The 26,041-nt window shown below is 44.7% G+C and overlaps 1 protein-coding gene across 4 annotated transcripts in view; it reads right to left on the bottom strand.

Annotated features, from left to right (window-relative positions):
• Positions 1 to 26,041, bottom strand: part of LOC139226871 (C-Jun-amino-terminal kinase-interacting protein 4-like) — a 279,135-nt gene that overhangs the window by 183,927 nt on the left and 69,167 nt on the right. The window lies entirely within an intron of this gene.

The following is a 26,041-nucleotide window of genomic DNA, read 5'->3' as shown; positions in this document are numbered from 1 at the left end:
TTTGCTTCAGTATTTACCAGGGAGACAGAACAGGTGGATGATGAGATTAGATGATGAGATTAGTAATGAGATAGGTGCTTTTAAAATAAAAATAGGTGATATATTAAATAAACTAATCAAACTCAAAGGGGATAAAACCCCTGGTCCGGATGGATTGCATCCACGCATTTTAAAAGAATCTAGGGAAGAGATAGCAGAGGCATTATTACACATTTTTAAGAATTCGTTAAAAAAAGGTATAGTGCCAGAGGACTGGCAGATTAGCTAACGTAATACTTATATTTAAGGAGTGGGATAGAACATGTTTAGGGAATTATAGACCAGTCAGTTTAACATCAGTGGTAGGACAAATAATGGAATCCCTGCTAAAGGAGAAAATAGAGGAACATCTAGAAACCAAAAATATAATAATGAATAGTCAGCATGGATTTCAAAAGGGAAAGTCTTGCTTGACCAACCTCATTGAATTTTTTGAAGCGGTAACAGAGAGTAGACAATGGTAATGCAGTAGATGTAATTTATCTAGATTTTCAAAAGGCTGATGAACAAGGTCAGAGAATGCGGTGTCGGGGACAAGTAGCAGAATGGATAGCCCACTGGCTTCAAAACAAAAAGCAGAGTGGGGGGGTAAAGGGAGCTATTCAGTGGCAGAAGGTGGGTAGTGGTGTTCCACAAGTATCAGTGCTAGGACCACTGTTGTTGACAATTTATATCAACGATCTAGATTTTGGAATCAAAAACACAATTTCTAAATTTGGGGAGGACACCAAATTAGGGACGATATTCAATACTGAGGAGGACTGCAACAAATTTCAGGAGGACATTAATAAATTTGCAGAATGGGCATATAATTGGCAAATGAAGTTCAACACAGATAAATGTGAGGTATTACATATTGGTAGGAAGAATCGGGAGGCCACTTATTACTCAAAGGGTGCGAGTCTGGGTGGGGTAGAGGAACAAAGGGATCTTGGAGTATTAATACACAAATCACTAAACATTGCGACACAGGTTAGCAAGGCCGTAAAAAAAGCAAACTAAGCACCAGGGTTTATTTCTAGAGGTATAGAATTTAAAAGTAGGGAAGCTCTTTAAGAACATAAGAAATAGGAGCAGGGGTAGGCCATACGGCCCCTCGAGCCTGCTCCGCCATTTAATACGATCATGGCTGATCCGATCATGGACTCAGGTCCACTTCCCTGCCCGCTCCCCATAACCACTTATTCCCTTATCCATTAAGAAACTGTCTATCTCTGTCTTAAATTTATTCAATGACCCAGCTTCCACTGCTCTCTGAGGCAGTGAATTCTACAGATTTACAACTCTCAGAAGAAATTCCTCCTCATCTCAGTTTTAAATGGGCGGCCCCTTTTTCTAAGATTATACCCCCACTAGTTCTAGTCTCCCCCATCAGTGGAAACATCCTCTTTGCTTCCACCTTGTCAAGCCCACTCATAATCGTATACGTTTCGATACGATCACCTCTCATTCTTCTCAATTCCAATGAGTAGAGGTCCAACCTTCTCAACCTTTCCTCATAAGTCAACTCCCTCATTTCTGGAATCAACCTCGTGAACCTTCTCTGAACTGCCTCCAAAGCAAGTATATCCTTTCTTAAATATGGAAACCAAAACTATACGCAGTATTCCAGGTGTGGCCTCACCAATACCCTGTATAACTGTAGCAAGACTTCCCCGCTTTTATACTCCATCCCCTTTGCAATAAAGGCCAAGATTCCATTGGCCTTCCTGATCACTTGCTGTATAGCGTGAGCTGGTGCAGAAGGGCGACGGCAGCGAAGAGGTCCAGGTCGGTGATTGGAGCGTGGGCAGATACAGCAAGAGCGGCAAAGTCGGGGTGAAGGAACGGCGAGAGATTGTAGAGGGATGTGATCGGGGTCCAGGAGAGGCATGAGTTCAGGGCCAGAAGAGGCGTAGGCCTAGGGGCAGCACGGGCCAGCCCACACTGCGATGTGTGCGCGCACTAGGTCCTGCAGCAAAGCAGGTCTCCAGTCGTCTTGGATAACCCTTGCCACTGGACCAATACCAAGCTCTGTCAAGCCCGTTTGGTGGCTGGTGTGCAACGGCCACCATACATTAAAAAAATCCACGCACAGGCATCTTCCACCCTACACTATGTAGTTCAGGACATGGAATATTAGGTCCTTCATTGAAACACCTGTGAACTTATCCTTTTTTGGCGTGGAAGCAAGTCATCCTCATTTCGAGGGACTGCCTATGATGATGATGATGTACCTGCATACTAACCTTTTGTGTTTCATGCACCAGGACCCCAGGTCTCCTGTACTGCAGCACTTTGCAATATTTCTGTTTAAACTTGCTCCTCGATTTTTTTCTGCCAAAGTGCATGACCTCACACTATACTCCAAATTTTTGCCCACTCACTTAGCCTGTCTCTGTCCTTTTGCAGGCTTTTTGTTTCCTCCTCACACATTGCTTTTCCTCCCATCTTTGTATCATCAGCAAACTTGGCTACGTTACACTCAGTCCCTTCATCCAAGTCGTTAATATAGATTGTAAATAGTTGAGGACCCAGCACCGATCCCTGCGGCACCCCACTAGTTACTGATTACCAACTCGAGAATGAACCATTTATCCCGACTCTCTGTTTTCTGTTAACTAGCCAATCCTCTATCCATGCTAATATATTACCCACAACCCCATGAACTTTTATCTTGTGCAGTAACCTTTTATGTGGCACCTTGTCAAATGCCTTCTGCAATCCAAATACACCACATCCACTGGTTCCCCTTTATCGACCCTGTTCGTTACATCCTCAAAGAATTCGAGCAAATTTGTCAAACGTGACTTCCCCTTCATAAATCCATGCTGACTCTGCCTGACTGAATTATGCTTTTCCAAATGTCATGCTACTGCTTCTTTAATAATGGACACGCAACATTTTCCTAACCACAGATGTTAGGCTAACTAGTCGATAGTTTCCTGCTTTTTGTCTGCCTTTTTTTTTAAAAATAGGGGCGTTAAATTTGCAGTTTTCCAATCTGCTGGGACCCCGCCCAGAATTCAGGGAATTTTGGTAAATTACAACCAATGCATCCACAATCTCTGCCGTTACTTCTCTTAAGACTCTAGGATGCAAGCCATCAGGTCCAGGGGATTTATCTGCCTTTAGTCCCATTATCTTACTGAGTTATGCTAAACCTGTATCAAACCTTGGTTAGAATGTGGAACTCGCTACCACAGGGAGTGGTTGAAGCCAATAGTATATATGCATTTAAGGGGAGGCTAAACAAACATACGAGGGAGAAGGGAATAGAGGGTTATGCTGATAGATCTTGATGAGGAAAGACAGGAGGAGGCTCGAGTGGAACATAAACGCTGGCATGGACTGGTTGGGCCGAATGGCCTGTTTCTGTGCCGTGTATCCTGTGTAAACATCCATGGTCTGTATCCCAGCAAGGATCCAACACATTTAGGAGGACTAAAACAGACAGCAGAAAGGGAGGGGGGGGGGGGGTGAGGAGGAAAGTACGACAACAGTAATCGTATCCATTTAACATTTCAAATGATGAAGACCCAAAGCTGCCAAGGGTTTTTTTTTCAATACAAAAATCTACTGCCTATCCTCCCTCTTTCCTCCTTAAGGACAGTTTGCAGCCTTTGATGTGCTTGTAGCTGCATGTTAGCACAGAACAGTGTCGGCTGGTGGGTGAAATGTGCTCCTTCACATCCACTATCTTTTCTGCATCAACCAGAAGCATTCAACAGTATGAGAATTTTTTTCGGCCACACAAATCTTTCAATAACAAAACACGCAAGGAACTATAAATAGAGATACACTCAGACCAGCTGTACTTTTGTCATAACTATATCATTTTATTAAGTATATGCAGTGGATAGTTGAACTAAATGAATTTAGCTGCAGCAATCACGCTACCATATTTTACATAATTTTAAAATTTAGATCTAGTCCTGCAAAGTCATCTAAATATGATTAGCTGCTCAGTGTGCTCAATAATCGAATTTATGCCATTATAAAGAGCAGTCCTGTAAACTTGAGCAGAGATTGACATGAAAACCAGTTGGAGACATTCTTTCATCTCGTTAGCTGTGTACTTTGGTTAGTCAGCAAAACTCGTTAGTTGTGGTCAGCAAGCAAGTTTAATGCCTATTTCTGCAAGTCGTTCTATATTTACACTGAAAACCACACCTAAAAGTTGATGTACTTTGACCATCCTATAAATATATTCGTATTACCAGTACATCATTATTTCAGAACATCAGTACACCGAATATCCTGGCAAGAAATACGGCAAGAGGTAGTGACTCAGATTTGACTAAGTTTACAGATCAGACTGTAGCACTGTCTAAACACAGATGTCTCCCGTGGCTCAGTGGTAGCACTCTTGCCACTCCAGAGACTGGAGCCCATAATCTAGGTTGACACCAGTGCAGTGTTGAGGGAGTGCTGCATTGACAGAGGTGCCGGCTTTCCGATGAGATGTTAAAACAGAGGCTCCGTCTGCCCTCTCAGGTGGATGTAAAACATCCCACGGCACTATATGCAAGAGCAGGGGAGTTCTCCCCGCTATCCTGGCCAATGTATCCATCAACCAACACCTAAAACATATTACGTGGCTATTATCTCATTGCTAGTTGTGGGAGCTTGCTGTGTGCAAATTGGCCTTCGCGTTTCCTACATTACAACAGTGGCTACACTTCAAAGGTACTTCATTGGCTGCAAAGCGCTTTGCGACATCTTGAAAGGTGCTATATAAATGCAAATCTTTCTTTTTTCTTTTCTGTAGAAAATTGCAATGCTGATGGTTCAGTTCTGTAATGAGGGTTACAAGAGAGCATGGAAATTAGACCCACTGAATTAGAAATTAGTTCAACATTTCAAATGCAATTTGAATTTCACAAGAGTATAAAATATGCCCATGACAACAAGGCAGTCAGACTGGATAACTTGATTGTAAAACAATTTTTTTTAAATCTTCAGGTCACATGCCATTAAATCACGTCCAAAGTCTCAGTCCTGTTGTTTCCCTGTACCATGATGTCAACAAATTGCAATCGAGTTCAAACAAAGAATCTTGTGGCACAAAGAGAAATCACAAGTTAATACAAGAAAAATGGAGATTGTCCAAATTAAATCCATAGCAATTACTTGACCCATTTAGCACTATTTCAGGAGTGTCCAGAAACTCCTGGACAGTTGGGTAGGATGTGTGTGTCACAATAAGCGAGTAGGTTTCCATCATTAAACCATGTGATTTGATTTCCAATCTACTCTGTTTCACGGAACCCACGGATTTCCACCTCCACACTTGTCTTTCTACGCCTTCACTTGGCCATTTTCTTCTTCCTCATAGTTCCATCTTACCCTTTTCTGCAATTATGGCATTGGGATTCAGCATTGCTGCTCTCTTCCTGCCCCCCTACACTCCAGTTGGGGTTTGCCTCAGGAATAACATTGCAGACCTATTTGTACACAATAATTGATCCATACTTTCTCACCACTCCCATGCACTCCATGAATAGTTACTGCAACAACTAAAGCTGAAGTGGAGACACTTGGAATCTTAGTAAATTCAGTACTTAATGTGTCCAACCAATGAAAAGCGGCAAAGGCAAAAGAATGTTTAACTACATTGCCAAAACAGTTGAGAGCAAATCAGAGGAAATCATGATCATTCTATATAGCGCTTTGGTTGAACACACCTTGAGTACCATATTCAATTGTAGTCACAGACACAGTAGAGATTCCAGTGCCTGGGAAAGTGGACAGAAGAGCCGAGAGGCTGACGACATTCCTACATTAAAACAGTGACTACATGATAGAAATGCAAGTCTTTCTTTCTTCGTGTCCTCGTCGAAGTTAAGATCAAATACTGGAGAAAATCGGGCAATTTCTGCCTTGAAAGGAGGCATCTGAGATGTGATTTTGCAGAGGTATAAAAGACAGTATTCATCGACTGTCCAGATGGTGCAAATCTCACTTCAAAAGGTCAGTGATTTGCAAACACCCACATCATCAGTCCTCCAGCAGTATCGACTTTATGCCTCCAGTCTCAAGTTTAAACTGCTAGAATAGAAACACGAGTTTCATTAAACATCAAATAAAGAAAACTTCTGTAGCAAAAGAACGAACTAACTTGCTTTTATATAGAGTCTTTCACAACCTCAGGATGCCCAGAGCGCCTCACAACCAACAAATTACTTCTGAAGTGCAGTCACTGTTGTCCAAAACTAGAGGACATAAACATAGAAACATAGAAAATAGGTGCAGGAGCAGGCCATTCGAGCCTGCACCACCATTCAGTAAGATCATGGCTGATCATTGCCTCAGTACCTCTTTCCTGCTTTCTCTCCATACCCCTTGACCCCTTTGGCCGTAAGGGCCATATCTAACTCCCTTTTGAATATATCTAACGAACTGGCATCAACAACTTTCTGCGGTAGAGAATTCCACAGGTTAACCACTCTCTGAGTGAAGAAGTTTCTCCTTATCTCGGTCCTAAATGGCTTATCTCTTATTCTTAGACTATGACCCCTGGTTCTGGACTTCCCCAACATCGGAAACATTCTTCCTGCCTCTAAACTGTCCAATCCCGTCAGAATGTTATATGTTTCTGAGATCCCCTCTCATTCTTTTAGACTCCAGTGGATACAAGCCCAGTTGATCCAGTCTCTCCTCATATGTCAATCCTGCCATGCCGGTCGGTAATCAATCTGGTGAACCTTCGCTGTACTCCTTCAATAGCAACAATGTCCTTCCTCGGATTAAGGGACCAAAACTGAACACAATATTCCAGGTTTGGCCTCACCAAGGCTCTGTACAACTGCAGTAAGACCTCCCTGCTCCTCTCCTCAAATCCTCACGCTATGAAGGCCAACATGCCATTTGCCTTCTTCACCACCTGCATGCCAAACTTCAATGACTGATGTACCACGACACCCAGATCTCATTGCACCTCCCCTTTTCTTAATCGGTCACCATTCAGATAATATTCTGTCTTCCTGTTTTTGCCACCAAAGTCGATAACCTCACATTTATCCACATTATACTGCATCTGCCATGCATTTGCCCGCTCACCTAACCTGTCCAAGTCACCCTGCAGCCTCTTAGCATCCTCCTCACAGCTCAAACTGCCACCCAGCTTAGTGTCATCTGCAAACTTGGAGCAAACAAAAGAACATTCAGCCCCTCGAGCCTGTTCCGCCATTCAATGAGGTCATGGCTGATCTGTGACCTAACTCCACCTTTGCCCCATATCCCTTAATACCTTTGCTTGACAGAAATATAAGATAGGGAATTCAAGAGATAACTCTTTCCCCTAGTGCTGTTGGGGAGAGGTTAAACTAATATGGCAGGGGGATGGGAACTTATGCAGGGAGACAGAGGGAAGTAGAATGGGGCAGAAGCAAAAGATAGAAAGTAAAGTAAAAGTGGAAGGAAGAGAAGCGCAAAGCAAAAAGCTCCACATTACAGCAAAATCTAAAGGGGCAAAATGTGTTAAAAAGACAAGCCTGAATGCGCTGTGCCTCAATGCGAGGAGTATTCGTAATAAAGTGGACGAATTAACTGCCAGATAGCAGTTAACAGATATGATGTAATTGGCATCACGGAGACATGGCTCCAGGGTGACCAAGGCTGGGAACTCAACATACAGGAAGGGGTATTCAACATTTAGGAAGGATAGACAGAAAGGAAAAGGAGGTGGGTTAGCGTTGCTGGTTGAAGAGGAAATTAATGCAATAGTAAGGAAGGACATTAGCTTGGATGATGTGGAATCTGTATGGGTGGAGCTACGGAATACCAAAGGGCAGAAAACACGAGTGGGAGTTGTGTACAGACCACCAAACAGTAGTAGTGAGGTTGGGGACAGCATCAAACAAGAAATTAGGGATGCGTGCAATAAAGGTACAGCAGTTATCATGGGCGATTTTAATCTACATATTGATTGGGCTAACCAAACTGGTAGCAATGCGGTGGAGGAGTATTTCCTGGAGTGTATTAGGGATGGTTTCCTACACCAATATGTTGAGGAACCAACTAGAGGGCTGGCCAGCCTAGACTGGGTGTTGTGTCATGAGAAAGAACTAATTATCAATCTTGTTGTGCAAGGCCCCTTGGGGAAGAGTGACCTAATATGGTAGAATTCTTTATTAAGATGGAGAATGACACAGTTAATTCAGAGACTAGGGTCCTGAACTTAAGGAAAGGTAACTTCGATGGTATGAGACGTGAATTGGCTAGAATAGACTGGCGAGTGATACTTAAAGGGTTGACGGTGGATAGGCAATGGCAAACATTTAAAGATAAAGATCACATGGATGAACTTCAACAATTGTACATTCCTGTCTGAAGTAAAAATAAAATGGGGAAGGTGGCTCAACCGTGGCTAACAAGGGAAATTAAGGATAATGTTAAATCCAATGAAGAGACATATAAATTGGCCAGAAAAAGCAGCAAACCTGAGGACTGGGAGAATTTTGTAATACAGCAGAGGAGGGCAAAGGCTTTAAAATAGAGTTTGAGAGGAAGCTTACTGGCAACATAAAAACTGACTGCAAAAGCTTCTATAGATATGTGAAGAGAAAAAGATTAGTCAGATTCAGATGAATTTATAATGGGGAACAAAGAAATGGCGGACCAGTTAAACAAATATTTTGGTTCTGTCTTCATGAAGGAAGACATAGATAGAAACATAGAATGCACCACATCCACTGGTTCTCCCTTGTCCACTCTGCTAGTTACATCCTCAAAAAATTCCAGAAGATTCGTCAAGCATGATTTCCCTTTCATAAATCCATGCTGACTTGGTCCGATCCTGTCACTCCTGTATAAAGGAGGTGAGTGAGGCATTCTATGGAAAAAGAGGTGGATAAGTTTCATTCTCTGTTGCCAGGGAGAAGTAGGTGGAATGAGCACGCATCTTTGCCAGGATAGCAGGCTTCCCCAAGCTGCAGGGTGCCATTGACTACACACACATCGGTTTGCAGGCGCCACATCCCAATTTGGAGATGTAGTGCAACCAGAAGGGATTCCATTCCCTCAATGTCCTGGTGTGCGACCATACTCAGTGCAGCATGCAAGACAATGCTCGGTATCCTGGCAGCAGCCACAATGCCTTCATTCTGCGGCTGTCCGCTGTACCTTCATCATTTGAACCACCCCAACAAATCAGAGGGTGGCCTCTGGGCGACAAGATGACTCTGCTATGCAGCCACGTACACATGGGCAGCATGTATAAAATGGGCGCTATGCTGCCACACGGAGTCTGATAGAGCAGCCCCTGGCCTGCGAGCAACATCAGAGCAGGCCGGGGAGCGGAAGGAGCAGCATGGCGGCCTGGCCCAGCAGGCCGAGTGGCTACCGGCCTGCGAGTACCATCAGGTAACCTTCCGGAAATATTAGGAGACCGAGGGTCTAGTAAGGAGGAGGAGGAACTGAAGGAAATCCTTATTAGGTGGGAAATTGTATTAGGGAAATTGATGGGATTGAAGGCCGATAAATCCCCGGGGCCGGATAGTCTGCATCCCAGAGTACTTAAGGAAGTAGCCCTAGAAATAGTGGATGCATTGGTGATCATTTTCCAACAGTCATCGACTCTGTATCGGTTCCTATGGACTGAAGGGTAGCTAATGTAACACCACTTTTTAAGAAAGGAGGGAGAGAGAAAACGGGTTATTATATACCGGTTAGCCTGACATCGGTGGTGGGGAAAATGTTGGAATCAATTATTAAAGATGAAATAGCAGCACATTTGGAAGGCAGTGACGGGAACCGTCCAAGTCAGCATGGATTTATGAAAGGGAAATCATGCTTGACAAATCTTCTGGAATTTTTTGAGGATGGAACTGGTAGAGTGGATAAGGGAGAACCAGTGGATGTGGTGCATTTGGACTTTCAAAAGGCTTTTGACAAGGTCCCACACAAGAGATTGGTGTGCAAAATTAAAGCACATGGTATTGGGGGTAATGTACTGACGTGGATAGAGAACTGGTTGGCAGACAGGAAGCAGAGAGTCGGGATAAACGGGTCCTTTTCAGAATGGCAGGCAGTGATTAGTGGGGTGCCGCAGGGCTCAGTGCTGGGACCCCAGCTATTTACAATATACATTAATGATTTGGATGAGGGAATTGAGTGTAATATCTCCAAATTTGCAGATGACACTAAGCTGGGAGGCGGTGTGAGCTGTGAGGAGGATGCTAAAAGGCTGCAGGGTGACTTGGACAGGTTAGGTGAGTGGGCAAATGCATGGCATATGCAGTATAATGTGGATAAATGTGAGGTTATCCACTTTGGTGGCAAAAACACGAAGACAGAATATTATCTGAATGGCGGCAGATTAGGAAAAGGGGAGGTGCAACGAGACCTTGGTGTCATGGTACACCTGTCATTGAAAGTTGGCATGCAGGTACAGCAGGCGGTGAAGGCGGCAAATGGCATGTTGGCCTTCATAGCTAGGGGTTTTGAGTATAGGAGCAGGGAGGTCTTACTGCAGTTGTACAGGGTCTTGGTGAGGCCACACCTGGAATATTGTGTTCAGTTTTGGTCTCCTAATCTGAGGAAGGACGTTCTTGCTATTGAGGGAGTGCAGCGAAGGTTCACCAGACTAATTCCTGGGATGGCAGGACTGACATATTAGGAGAGACTGGATCGACTGGGCCTGCATTCACTGGAGTTTAGAAGGATGAGAGGGGATCTCATAGAAACATATAAAATTCTGATAGGACTGGACAGGTTAGATGCAGGAAGAATGTTCCCGATGTTGGGGAAGTCCAGAACCAGGGGACATAGTCTAAGGATAAGGGGTAAGCCATTTAGAACTGAGATGAGGAGAAACTTCTTCACTCAGAGTTGTTAACCTGTGGAATTCCCTACTGCAGAGAGTTGTTGATGCCAGTTCATTGGATATATTCAAGAGGGAGTTAGATATGGCCCTTGCGGCTAAAGGGATCAAGGGGTATGGAGAGGAAGCAGGAAAGAGGTACTGAGGTGAATGATCAGCCATGATCTTATTGAATGATGGTGCAGGCTCGAAGGGCCGAATGGCCTACTCCTGCACCTATTTTCTATGTTTCTATGAGAGTGGTGAGAATGAGGAACTCGCTACCACAGGGAATAGTTGAGGCGACCACCGTACATCAGGGGTTCTCGACCTTTCTGCTTCCCAGGCCGTCACCCCCTCCCCCCTCTCCTGTGTTATAAAAATTCCCCGCCCACCCCACAAGTATTTTTCTGCATAAAAATAAGTTATTAGTTATTAATAGCACTGTTACATCTGACATAATAAATTCTCCTTTAAGTCCTAAATTTGCATCAGCAAAATATTGTGGATACTGGAAATCTGAAATAAAAACAGAAAATGCTGGATTCACTCAGGTCAGGCAGCACCTGTGGAGAGAGAGAGAAGCAGAGTTAACATTTTGGGTCGATGAAAGGTGCTGCCTGATCTGCTAAGTATTTCCAGCATTTTCTGTTTTCATCCTAAATTTATATTATGTGCCCATTTTCTGCCCAAGGTCAGCTCCCCCCATCAACCATTTGCTGAACGGAGAAATGAACGAGTAACAACTGATGCATTGCTCACTGTCAGACTGGGCTAAAATTCAAGGTCCACATCCTCCAATTCGGAAACAGAACTTCTCTTTTATTTCGATACCAAACCCCAACACAGTGGTGAACGCCAACGACTTGAATTAACAGCACCAGTAATAGCGGAGGTGCATGGCACGAGAAAGAGAGAAATAAACAGGACCCTGAGCGACTTTACCCACCGACCTCATCGCCATAAATCTTATGCCTGTAGTGACAAAGGCTTACCCTCTCCCCAACCCTTTCACAAATAGCCAGCGGCATCTCAGAGGACACGAGCGCCTAACCATCCGTCAGAGAAGCTCGTGGCCATGAATACAAAGCTCCGAGGCGGAGGTGATTTACTCTATTTTCTCTCCTGTTTGCTTGACCTCCATTTTGCGTGGATCATCCCTTTGCCTTAACTATTTTCACAGCTTTTTTTGTCTTTTTATTGCTTGATTCAAACAAACAACGGTTTTGGTGGTCGATTTTTTAACTGCTCCTCCGTGATAGGCTGACGTGACTTCTGTCCTGCTATTCCTTCCCCTGCCATTTGGTTGTGTTTAGTCCTATGAAGTGCATCGTCCATTTTCCAGTTCTGATGAAGATTCAACAGCCGAAGCATTAACCTGACTTTTCCCTCCACGAGGGATCGATGTATTTCATGCATCATCTGTTTTTATTTCTTCGACTCTTACCCATTGAACTCCCGCTTCCCACTGCACCTGGATCAGTCCAAGAAGCTGCTGTTATATTGGTTTCTTCCCATTTTAGTTTCTGCCAGCTCCGGACATGTGGGTCTGTCTTTTGCAGCCAGCAGCAACGGCAAGGTAAACGTGCTGGATCCGCCAAGGCTGGTAGCTGGGATACTTTTTTTTTTAAAAAGTTAAACTATATCTCCCCTTCCTGTCTTGGTGGCTGGTCTTAAATGTACCTGTCAAGCTAAATTGAGGATTGCCACCAGCTGCAGGAGAACCATACGTCAGGAGCCAGCAAGGAAGCAACATAAAAGCAGTGAAAGAAGGAACTTGTTTCTTTCATGATACCTAAATGGCAGGATCCAACCTAACAAATAGTGTCCAACAGGAAGAACCTGAATTGACTGCACATGCACAGTCTATGTATCGCTGCGACGACGTCTCAATATACAGGGGAGACGACTGATCTTTATGCCATAATCAGTAGTAATATCCCCTGTATATTGATGGGACAAACCAGCTGGCAGACCCCCTGAAACCTCAAGAGGGCCGTGGACCCTCAGTTGAGAACCCCTGGCATAGATGCCTTTAAGGGGAAGCTAGCTAAGTGCATGAGGGAGAAAGAAATAGAAGATTATGCCGATAAGAGTTAGATGATAAGTGGTGGACAGAGACTCGTGAGGAGGGAGTATAAATACCGTCAGAAACCAGTTGGGCCAAATGGCCGGGTTCTGTGCTGTTAATTCTATGTAATACTGTCCAGAAAATTTCCAGTTTCTGAGACACAAGCTGGATGTGTGGAAGCACACAGGTTGTTTCATATGTGAGTGAACCAGGAGGCAGGAACATTGTTCGAAGGGGATAATTGAATGAGTTGTTCCTGGGAGGACAATGGTATTTATAATGACGAGACAATGTGGGTCAGCCCAAGGTTTGGAGAACCACAATGTCATGGCAATGACGCAAGCACTGAATCTTGTGGTTCTGAACAGCTACAACAATCCATTCCAAATTCAACAGAGAATCGGTCCCCTATGGAAAGTATTCAATATAAATAAATCTATAGTGTTTTAATGCCTTACAACAACTCGTTTTTTGAATCATGTGGTATAACTCTTCAGCTTCTTGCAATACCCAAAAGATTACTATTCATAACAACAATCCGACTACATTCAGAAGAGCCTAAAAAGGCCAACAGTAATACACTTGGCTGGAATAAAATGTTAGGTGGCAGTTTGTAACGAAGGTTTTGCTTACGCGTCCTATGATCTCCCGAACGTGGTTAACAGAATACTGTCCACGTGGACACACAAAGTCAGTGACAATTTTCATCAACTTTTGTTGGATTTGTCCAAAAGTTAAAATAAATAACGGCTGCAATCTTCCTCCTTATACCGGCTAAGTTGCTGCTGCATCTGCTATAAAGATGTAAGACCACCAATGCAGGTATTTTAGGTCCAAAGCTGTATTCCGGGACATTAAAAAATGTAAATATAAAAATTATTTCAAGCAAAGTTCACTAGGCCAAGGGGACATGGATTCAAAATGGCAAAAGACAATTTCAGAGCTGATGTCAGGAAGTTCTTCTTTATACAAAGGATCAACTACACGTGGAATGGAGTTCCAGGTAAGATAGCACAGGCAAAACCCTCGCAAACAACAATGGCACTTTCACCTTCAAGCTTTAGCGGTTTCTCAGCGCCCATATCCTACTCCTTTTTTACTGACCCCCAGAGACAACAAAGACATGGGATCTGCTTATATTTTGTGGGTGCATAATGCTACAAGGATAGGAAACTGATTTTTTTTCTAAAGCACGTAATACAAGAGGTGACAAAGTGTAACAGTTAGATGCTGTGACTGGTGCAGAAACTGTAGGTTCTTTGCGTGGAGGCGGAAGATGTTGGGAGGGTTCTTAACGAATACTTTGCATCGGTTCTCACAAAGGAAAGGGGCAATGTAGATACTGCTATCGAGGAAGAGCGTGATATTCTGGATGAAATAAATATAGTGAGAGAGGAAGCATTAAGGAGTTTAGCAGCTTTGAAAGTAGATAAGTCCTCAGGTCCGGCTGAAATGCATCCAAGGTTGTTGAGCGAAGTAAAAGAGGAAATAGCAGAGGCCTTGACCATCATTTTCCAGTCCTCTTTGGATCTGGGCATGGTGCCAGAGGATTGGAGGACTGCTAATGTAGTACCCTTGTTTAAGAAGGGAGAAAGGGATAGGCCGAGTAATTACAGGCCTGTCAGCCTATCCTCAGTGGTGGGAAAATTATTGGAAAAAATCCTGAAAGACAGGATAAATCTGCATTTGGAAAGGCAGGGATTAATTAGGGACAGTCAGCACGGATTTGTTAAGAGAAGATCGTGTCTGACTAACCTGATTGAATTTTTTGAGGAGGTAACCAAGAGGGTCGATGAGTGTAGTGCGTACGATGTAGTATATTTGGACTTTAGCAAAGCTTTTGATAAGATCCCACATGGTAGACTGGTCATGAAGGTTAAAGCCCGTGGAATACAGGGCAAAGTGTCAAGTTGGATCCAAAATTGGCTTGGAGGTAGGAAGCAAAGGGTAATGATTGATGGATGTTTCCAGTGGATTTCCACAGGGCTCAGTACTGGGACTCTTGCTTTTTGTGGTATATATCAATGATTTAGATTTGAATATAGGGAGTATGATTAAGAAGTTTGCAGACGACACTCAAATTGGCTGTGTGATTAATAATGAATAGGAAAATGAATGGGCTGCATGAGGATATCAATCCAATGGTCAGGTGGGCAGAGCAGATGTAAATGGAATTTAATTCAGAGAAGTGTGAGGTGATGCACTTTGGGAGGACTAATAAGGAAAGGATTAATACACATTAAGCGGTATGCCACTTAATAGTGTAGATGAACAAAGGGACCTTGGAGAGCTTGTCCACAAATCCCTGAAAGTAGCAGGCCAGGTGGATAAGGTGGTTAAGAAGGCATACGGAATGCTTGCCTTTATTGGCCGAGGCATAGAATATAAGAGCAGGGAGGTTATGCTTAAATTGTATAATATTTTGGTTAGGCCACAGCTGGAGTATTGCGTGCAGTTCTGGTCGCCATATTATAGGAAGGATGTGATTGCAATAGAGAGGGTGCAGAGGAGATTTACTCGGATGCTGCCGGGAATGGAGAATCTTAGTTATGAGGACAGATTGGATAGGCTGGGTTTGTTCTCATTGGAACAGAGGAGGTTGAGAGGAGACATCATTGAGGTGTACAAAATATTGAGGGGCCTGGACATAGGAGATAGTAAGCGTCTATTTCCATTGGTGGAAGAGTCTATTTCAGTGTAAAAGGTCAGGGTGGTCACAGCCATGGTACTCAAGCGTGCTGGGGGAGAAGAGGCCAGGTCATCAGCAGGGAAGGATAGGTCCAGTCGTCGCTGAAGGGGAAGAAAGCCCGATCACTGTTGAGGAGTTGAGGTCCAGCCGCCGTTGAGGGAGGAGAAGGGGGGGGGGGGGGGGGGGGGGGCGCAGTCGCCGTCGCTGGAGGGGGGCCCGGTCGCCGCCACTGGAGGCTCACCTGGCTCGCCGGACATAGTCGAGGATTGAGTGGGGCAGCTGAGTTGACGTCGAGGGAGCAGATAGCCAGAGAAGGTCACCGAAGGAGGGTCCAGGTCCAGGTCGCTGCTGCAGCAGGAGGCTCGGTCGTTGTTGGTGGTCCGGTCGTCATCATCGTCGTCGAAGAGTGGTGTGGGGTTTAGGAGGGAGATTCGCGCCCGAGGTCGGCCCAAATTTATGGATTATAGGAATAATGATTATATGACAATACTGCACTGAAGTGTCAGCCTAGATTAAATACTCAAGTCCCTGGACCATGACTTAGGCTACGGGGAACAATGGACATGATCTTTACAGCACGACAACTGCTGGAAAAAGGCAGCGAGCAGCGCCAGCCCTGATACATAGCCTTTTTCGATCTTACAAAGGCCTTTGACACTGTCGACCATGAGGGTTTATGGAGTGTCCTCCTCTGTTCTGGGTGCCCCCAAAAGTTTGTCAACATCCTTTGCCTGCTCCACGACAACATGCAGGCCGTGATCCTGACCAGCGGATCCATTACAAACCCAATCCACGTCCGGACCGGGGTCAAATAGGGCTGCGCCATCGCTCCAACCATCCTCTCAATCTTCCTCGCTGCCATGCTCCACCTCACTGTCAACAAGCTCCCCGCTGGAGTGGAACTAAACTACAGAACCAGTAGGAAGCTGTTTAACCTACGCCGCCTCCAGACCAGGTCCAAGACCACCCAAACCTCTGTCATTGAACTGCAGTACGCGGACGACCCCTGCGTCTGCGCACATTCTGAGGTTGAACTCCAGGATATAGTCGATGTATTCACTGAGGCATATGAAAGCATGAGCCTAACACTTAACATCCGTAAGACAAAGGTCTTCCACCAGCCTGTCCTCGCAGCACAGTACTGCCCCCAGTCATCAAGATTCACGACGCGGCCCTCACCAACGTGGACCACTTCCCATACCTCGGGAGCCTCTTGTCAACAAAGGATGACATTGATGCGGAGATTCAACATCGTCTCCAGTGCGCCAGTGCAGCTTTCGGCTGCCTGAGGAAAAGAGTGTTCGAAGACCAGGCCCTCAAACCTACCACCAAGCTCATGGTCTACAGGGCTGTAGTAATACCCGCCCTCCTGTATGGATCAGAGGCATGGAGGACTTACAGAAGATACATCAAGTCGCTGGAGATATATCACCAACGATGTCTGTGCAAGATCCTGCAAATCCCCTGGGAGGGCAGACGCACCAACAGGCTAACATCCCCAGCACTGAAGCACTGACCACACTCAATCAGCTTCACTGGGCAGGCCACTTAGTTTGCATGCCAGACATGAGACTCCCCAAGCAACTGCTCTATGCGGAGCTCCTTCATGGCAAACGAGCCAAAGGTGGGCAGCGGAAATGTTACAAGGACACCCTCAAAGCCTCCCTGGTGAAGTGCGGCATCACCACTGACGCCTGGGAGACCCTGGCCGAAGACCGCCCTAGGTGGAGAAAGTGCATCCGGAAGGGCGTTGAGCTCTTTGAATCTCAACGCTGTGAGCGTGAAGAGCTCAGGCGCAGGCAGTGGAAGGAGCATGCGGCAAATCAGTACCACCCCACCCCCCCTTCCCCCGATGAATATCTGTCCCACCTGTGGCAGGGTCTGTGGCTATCCTGTTGTACTGTTCAGCCACCAAAGAACTCACTTTAGGAGTGCAAGCAAGTCGTCCTCGATTCCAAGGGACTGCCTATGATGAGGGGTCGATTACAAGGGGGCATAGTTTTAAGGTGGTTGGTGGAAGGTTTAGAGGGGATTTGAGGAAGGGCTTCTTTACGCAGAGGGTTGTGGGGATCTGGAACTTGCTGCCTGGAAGAGTGGTGGATGCAGAAACCCTCACCACTTTTAAGAGATGGCTGGATGGGCACTTAAAGTGCAGTAACCTGCAGGGTTACGGACCTAGAGCTGGTAATAGGGATTAGACTGGATGACCTTTTGTTGGACGGAGCAGATATAAATGGTAAGTACTGCAGGGAATAGAATACGGCCAGGGTGATCTCCTGGACTAGTTTGGATTGCCTGGATGGGTCAGAGAGGAATTTTCCCAGATTTTGTCTCCCTAAATTGGCCTGGGTTTTTAAATCTGGTTTTCGCCTCTCTCAGGAGATCACATAGCTCCGGTTGGAGTGGAGTGTAGAATGTTTTAGTATAAGGGCTGTCGCAGTTGTGGTGAGGCAGATTGGTTGGGCTGGGTGCTCTTTGCCTTCCCGTCATTGTTCATAGGTTTATATGTAACCTTTGGGCTGCTGGCCAAGGGCCGTGTGGCTCTTTGTCGACTGGCGCAGACACGATGGGGCGGAATGGCCTCCTTCTGCACTGTAAATTTCTATGTTTCTATTTGGATGAAATAGCTCAAGATGGGCTGAATGGCCTTCCTGTTGTCTGTTGAGCTTGTGATCTGGTAATACTGTGTTGAGTTCCAAATCTTTATTTCTACTTTGCTCATTCAAACTGGAGTTCAGCAAAGGATGGGTGGGTCTAGCAACCCATCGATTAACACAGGGTCATAACCTCTGATCAGGGAGTTAAAAAAATCTCAAAGGCCATCCAGATTCCAACCACTGGAGTCTGCACTGCAGTTTGTTTTTCTGCTTTTGGTGGCTATAAACCGAAATGGTGGAGATGTTCCATCACTAAACCTCTGCCTAAGGTTCTGACGTGCACCACAACAGAAGGAAACTCAACTCCCCAGCACTACTGGATAGCCACCTGTCTTTGTTGTTTCCCTACTCCTCTTTATCCTCCATCCTTTTTTCCTTAAAATACATGGGTCTGCTATATATACTTCAGAGTAGTCACAAAATATATTAAATCTTGTCCTAAATCAGAAACAATTAAGTCATGTCTGTAACTCTCAGGGTGACATTATGCCACTAATGGCTCTTAAATGCGGTCAGTATATATTAATACATCCTCCCCTTGTCTTGGGATCTCAAATTGGTTAAAAATACTATTACATACTAGTTTTTAGTATTGGCTAACACTGGTCAGAGCCACAGCTTTTTAGCTTCAAGGAACAGAACACTGGACAATTTCTCTCTTCAAAAAAAAAAAGGCCAAAGTTTGTACCTATTTTGGAATGTCCTCAGAGTTAACTCCTTAGGCAGCAACAACATCCAAACAGATCAAAAACAAAAAGATTTACTTCTATATTGGAATACATGGCATACTGGTACAACAACCTGTATTGACATAGCACCTTGAGTGTAGAAAAAGATTAACTGCAATCAAAATATGGACACCGAGCCGAAGAGGCAGATATTAGGAGGGGTGATCAAAAACTTGATCAAAGAGGTGGGTTTTTAAGGAGGAGGGAGAGGGCTTTAATGGGGGAATGAATTCCTGAGCGATGTGGCTGAAGGCATGGCTGCCAATAGTGGGGCGAGGGAAGATAATGCTGCACGAGAGGACAGAGTCAGAGGAACAGAGTTCGGGAGGGGGCTGATGTTGCAGGGCTGGAGAAGGTTAGAAAGATGGGGAGCAGTGACACCATGAAGGGATTTGAACACGAGCAGGAGAATTTTACATTTAAGGTGCGGGAGCCAATGTAGGTCAGAGAAAACAGCAGTGAGAAGTGAGCAGGGCTTGGTGTGGGATAGGGTATGGGCAGAGTTTTAGGTGAGCTTAAAGGGTGGAGGATGAGAGTCTAGCATGAAGAGCATTGGAATAGTTTTCTACAATTTGCACTAAAGCCTTCAAAAACAATGAGTAGTTGAGGCACTACCTGTTGGCCAGGTGATTGACAGAATGGAGAAGAACTATTCAGCAGCATGATTTACTGGTGCCAGATTTGGGTTTGAGATCGATTGCTGCCACAGAACACTCCGGAAGCCGCAGCTTCAGTATCTGACTGCATTCTGTTGCTTAGCTACCCTCCGCAGCTGCAGCCTCAAAACAGTTTCTGTTTAACTGAGGCTGCGAAGGGGCAAGTCATTTGAAGTTATTAGGTGATGGGAGGGAGAGAATCTTGATCAGGCTGAACAGGGTTAGTTATGGTCCCGAAAGTAAAACCTGTGCAAAGCTGAATTAACATGCAGTGTCAAAGAGGGAACGTTTCTTCTTCTGGACAAATATCAATAGAATAAGCATCTTTCCAAAAAGTACAAAGTATTAAGATTATTTATTCCTTGAGGACCGAGATGAGGAGAAACAACTTCACTCAGAGAGTTGTTAACCTGTGGAATTCCCTACCGCAGAGAGTTGTTGAGGCCAGTTCATTGGATGTATTCAAGAGGGAGTTAGATATGGCCCTTGCGGCTAAAGGGATCAAGGGGTATGGAGAGAAAGCAGGAAAGGGGTACTGAGGGAATGATCAGCCATGATCTTATTGAATGGTGGTGCAGGCTCGAAGGGCCGAATGGCCTACTCCTGCATCTATTTTCTAATGTTTCTATGTAAACAGGTTACATAGATCACGTCAAATGAGAACAGATTACAGTAAACAGAGGAATGGTGAGCTGACGGTCATTACTTTTCTAAAAAAAATATAGAGAATTGATAGCTAGGAGTAACCACACCACCAGTCATCCCAAAGTGGTTCAGAACCCACAAAAACAGAACTCTGTTTATCTAACCCACCATTTAAAGAGTATGTGTAACTAACTTGGACATTTGGTCAGTTTCCCTCCCCCCACCATTCAGTAGAAATGGCCGTGGCGAACGTCAGAAGCAAAATGTCTTCCTCGTGGTCGATGCAACATATTGCCCGCACTGGCGAACGGATAATCAGTGTTGGTTTATCAAGGTTATCATCAGGTAATAGTCATAGACACTGCACGAGAATGGTTCTTATTTTGTCAAATGCATCATGATGGGACAACTGCTCCTAAATTACATCTGCAACGCAGTGGCTTAAACAGCCACTTAACACTCTGTCTGACAGATCCATGGTGACAGTACAAAAAAAATCAGTTTATAGATCAAAAACAAAACCCTGAAACTTTGGATTTAAAGGTCAAACACCATCCTGGAATCATTTTTGATCTGACCGCAGTGTTAGTGTGGTGCTAGAAATCAGGGAACCCATATTCCATCACGCTCTCGACTGGTGTAGGCGGTGGAGAGGCTTTGGGGAGTCAGGTGAACCACTCGCACAGAATACCCAGCCTCTGACCTGCTTCAGTAGCCATGGCATTGGTCAAGTTGAGTTTCTGGTCAATGGTGCTCCCTAGGATGTTGTACTGGGGCACAGCAGAAACAGCCATGAAGATAGATGGGGTAGCAAGAGGTTCCGCAAGGAATGTAGACTTAAACAGATTATCGAGTTTTTTTTTAAAAAAGGTGAGGTGTGGACATAAGAACATAAGAATTAGGAACAGGAGTAGCCATCTAGCCCCTCGAGCCTGCTCCGCCATTCAACAAGATCATGGCTGATCTGGCCGTGGACTCAGCTCCACTTACCCGCCCACTCCCCATAACCCGAATTCCCTTATTGGTTAAAAATCTATCTATCTGTGACTTGAATACATTCAATGAGCTAGCCTCAACTGCTTCCTTGGGCAGAGAATTCCACAGATTCACAACCCTCTGGGAGAAGAAATTCCTTCTCAACTCGGTTTTAAATTGGCTCCCCCGTATTTTGAGGCTGTGCCCCCTAGTTCTAGTCTCCCCGACCAGTGGAAACAACCTCTCTGCCTCTATCTTGTCTATACCTTTCATTATTTTAAATGTTTCTATACCCCACACCAGAAGACCTGGAGGAGAGCAAGTATGATTAAACTGTAACCACTACAGCGAGAGAGGAAGAGGTGGAGTGGAGTGCGAGGGAGGGGAGTGCGAGGGAGATAGAAAACAAGTGGGAGAGGTTATTCCATTCTGAAGCTCTGGAGCAAAATATTTATTTTTTTAATATTTTTTAAGCACAGTTCAAGCAACATGTCCATCCTGGCAAATAACTCAAACGTATCGAACTCAGCAGTTCACAAACCTTTCAGACTGTTATGTATGCAACCCTATGTAACCTGTATCATACCGCCACCAGAGGGCGTACCTGCTGGAGTCCCTAGGGATCCCAGCATCCATTGGGAGCACTGTGTATAAGCAGGCCTCCCATGCTGTACCAACATTCTGGAGTTAGAATAAAGGAACTAAGATCACACTTACTCACGTCTACAGTACTCAGTTACATTACTTTATTATGAACCTAACACAGATCAAGACCACCTAAAAACAATCAGACTTTCAAAACCCTCTAAGCTAAGGATACCACCACTGGTAAATCTGCAAACAAGTCTCCCTGTTCCTTCACTTGTTCCTCTGCCTTGCCTTCCCCCACCTCGCGACAGTCTGGGACGTACTCAAGGCAGGCAGACTTACAAACAGGAAACCCAGAGTTATTCCCAACACCCACTACTCCCTGAATAATTCCTGTTGTCTATAGAGAAAGAGTCGGACTGAATGCTGTGAGCTCAAAGTAAAGTGTGACCGTAGTCCTTTATTGCAGGTCTCCAGAGTCCCTCTCCAACCTGTGAAGCCTCCTTAAATACCTGTGCTCCCAAGGGATTATGGGATCCCTTGGGACTCCAGGTGATGAGCCCTCTGGTGGCTGTACAGAGTAAATACAAGTCCACATATATAACAATTCCCACCACCAGTTGTGGCTTTCTCATTAGCTGTTGCTGTTTTCAGCTTGTCTAAAGTACTTATCAACTGTGAACTACATCAGATTGGGGAAGTCCAGGTTGTGGAGGAATCTGGGTGGTCAGGTCAGCTAGGCCACAGAAGGGAACAAAGGAACAATGTCATTGGAACTTCAAAAAAGGGGATAGGTACAACCAAAATATCACTCGCCAAATGCTTCAGATTCTAGAATCCACCTCCCCAGGCTCTCACTGCTACATCCATTTCCCTTATTCAGTCAAGTTAATTATACACCCATGAAAAATGAGTCTATGATTAGGCTGCCGAGGCAAGAGACTTGAATTGGGTAGTGTAAACCGTGAGAGCTGGTACACAGACAATGGTCTTCCATGATCCAAACTAAACATTTATACACTGTATAAGTGACTTTTCAGGTGTGAGGTGACTGGCTCCACTAGGCACAAAATAGATCAAAAGCACATTTATAAATGCCAACTGGAAGCACACTATATCAACAGCAGCATCAGGAAAGAACGCTCCTATTCAAATCATGTCATTTTTTTTCCCAGGGAGGTATGTAAAGTAGGCCAACATGAATGCTTTGAGAACTGAAGCCGACAGTGGTTGAGAAAAAAAATACATCACAAGGAGCAGCTTTGCTCTGAGCTCCAGTTGTGTCACATTGCTCAATACGGAGTAATTTGTTTTGCAGTAGAAGGGGTGATGGGGCAGTACCTGCAGCAGCAGTTGCAGATTTGGGTTGGGTGTTTTTAAATAAAAAAGGTGTCAGATTGATTAATCTGTGAAAAAAAATTAGCAAATTCCAGTTCAAAACACTTCAATTTAAAAGAAAGACTTGGATGTATAGAGCGCCTTTCACGACCATCAGACGTCTCAAAGCGCTTTACAGCCAATGAAGTACTTTTGGAGTGTAGTTACTGTTGCAATGTAATGTGCTAGGGTCTAGTATATTCTAGTTATCTTCTTCACACCTCAGTTGAACCGACTAACAACTTGCTGCACAAACAAAATATAACATTCTGGACTTCTGTGATCCCTTCTTGTAACTAAAAAAAAGTACAACTTGCATTTATATAGTGCCATAATACTGTAAAATGTCCCAAGGTGCTTCACAGGAACGTAATCAGACAAAAATTGTCACCGAGCCAAAGGAGGAGACATTAGAATAGGTGAGAGGTAGGTTTTAAGCAGCATGGTAAAAGGAGGAGAGGCAGAGAGAATTCCAGAGCTTTGTGCCGAGACAGTTGAAGGCATGGCCACCAACGGCGGGGTGAAGAAACTGGGGGAATGCGCAAGAGGCCAGGATTCTCGGAGGGTTGTCAGGCTGAAAAAGGTGACAGAGATAGGGAGAGGCAGCAGTAAAGACAAAACACATTCAAAAAAGCAGACATATTTTGGCCAGTCAGGGCCCAATAGCAAGAACTACTTGTTGCATTTATATAGCATCTTTAATGTAATAAAACATCCCAAAGCACTTCACAGGAGAACTATCAAACAAAATTTGACACCGAGACACAGAGATATTAGGATAGATGACCAAAAGCTTGGGCAAAAAAAGAGGTAGGGTTTAGGAGCATCTTAAGAGGAGGAGAGGTGGAGCGGCAAAGAGGGAGGATATTCCAGAGCTTCGGGCCCAGGCAGCTGAAGGCACAGCCACCATAGAATGGTTACAGCACAGAAGGACATCATTCATCCCGTCGGGCCCGAGCCAGCTCTCTCCAGGAATGTTTCAGCTAGTCCCACTCTCCCACCCTTTCCCTGTAGCCCTGCAATTTTTTTTCCTTCAGGTACTTATCCAATTCCCATTTGAAAGCCACGATTGAGTCTGCCTCCACCACCCACTCAGGCCGTTATTTCCAGATCCTGACCACTAACGGCATAAAAAAGTTCTTCTGCCATTCACCTTAAATCTGTGTCCACTGGTTCTCGACCCTTCTGCCAATGGGAACAGTTTCTCTCTATTTACTGTATCTAGACTGCTTATGATTTTGAACAAATTTCCTCTCAATCTTCTCTGCTCGAAAGAGAACAACCCCAGCTTCTCCAGTTTATCCACGTAACTGAAGTCCCTCATCCCAACCATTCTTATAAATCTCCTCTGCACCCTCTCCGAGGCCTTCACATCCTTCCTAAAGTGCGGTGCCCAGAACTGGACACAGTACTCCAGCCGAGGCTGAACCAGTGCTTTATAAAGGTTCATCTTAACTTCCTTGCTTTTGTACTCTATGTCACTATGTGTGAAGCCCAGCCATATGCTTTTTTAAAAAAACTGCTTTCTCAACCTGCCCTGCCACCTTCAACGATTTGTGCACATATACCCCACTCCCTAGGTGTCTCTGTTCATGCACCTCCTTGAGAATTATACCCTTTAGTTTATATTCCCTCTCCTCATTCTTCCTACCAAAATGTATCACTTCGCACTTTTCTGCGTTAAATTCCATCTGCTGCGTGTCCGCCCATTCCACCAGCCTGTTTATGTCTTCTTGAAGTCTATCATAATCCTCCTCACTGTTCACTATACTTCCAGGTTTTGTGCCAACCAAAAAACAACCTTTCACCACTACTCTCTGCTGCCAATTTCGTATCCGTGGTGCCACTACCCCTTTTATTCAATGGGCTTCAACTTTGCTGGCAAGCCTATTTCATGGCCTTTTGGAAGTCCATGTACACTACATCAACTGTACTGCCCTCATCAACCCTCTCTGTTACCTTATCAAAAAACTCAATCAAGTTAGTTAAACACAATTTGCATTTAACAAATCCGTGTTGGCTTTCCTGAATTAATCCACACTTGTCCAAGTGACTGCTAATTTTGTCCCCGATTATCATTTTTAAAAGCTTCCCCACTACCAAGGTTAAACTGACCGGCCTGTAGTTGCTGAGTTTATCCTTACACCCTTTTTTGAACAAGGGTGTATGGCCAGTGCCTCTGCAATTTCCACCTTAACTTCCCTCAGCATCCTAGGATGCAACTTACCAATTTTAAGTATAGCCAGCCTTTCTAGTACCTCCTCTTCATCAATTTTTATCCCATCCAGTATCGCAACTACCTCCTCTTTCACCATGACTTTGGCATCATCTTGTTCCTTGGTGAAGACAGATGCAAAGTACTCATTTAGTCCCTCAGCCATGCCCTCTGCCTCCATGTGTAGGTCTCCATTTTGGTGTCTAATCGGCCCCACCCCTCCTCTTGCTGCCCTTTTACTATTTATATTCCTATAGAAGACTTTTGGATTTACTTTTATGTTAGCTGCCAATCTATTCTCATACTCTCTATTTGCCCCTTTTATTTTCTTTTTCACTTCCCCTCTGAACTTTCTATATTCAGCCTGGTTCTCATTTGTATTCTCAATCCTGGCATACACCCCCTCCCTTTTCTGCTGCATCTTATTCTCTACCACTTTCGTCTTCCAAGGAGCTCTGACTTTAGTCACCCTACCTTTCCCCCTTGTGGAATGTACCTCGACTGAACCCGAAACCATTTCCTCTTTAAAGACAATCCATTGTTCGATTACAGTTCTGCCTGCCAATCTTTACCCGATCCAGATCCGTTCTCAACCCACTGAAACCGGCCTTCCACCAA

This window comes from Pristiophorus japonicus, chromosome 16 (genome assembly GCF_044704955.1).
Source record: "Pristiophorus japonicus isolate sPriJap1 chromosome 16, sPriJap1.hap1, whole genome shotgun sequence".
Classification (NCBI taxonomy): Eukaryota; Metazoa; Chordata; class Chondrichthyes; family Pristiophoridae; genus Pristiophorus; species Pristiophorus japonicus.
Note: the sequence above shows the minus strand (reverse complement) of the source record. Positions and strands in the feature narration are given on the sequence as shown.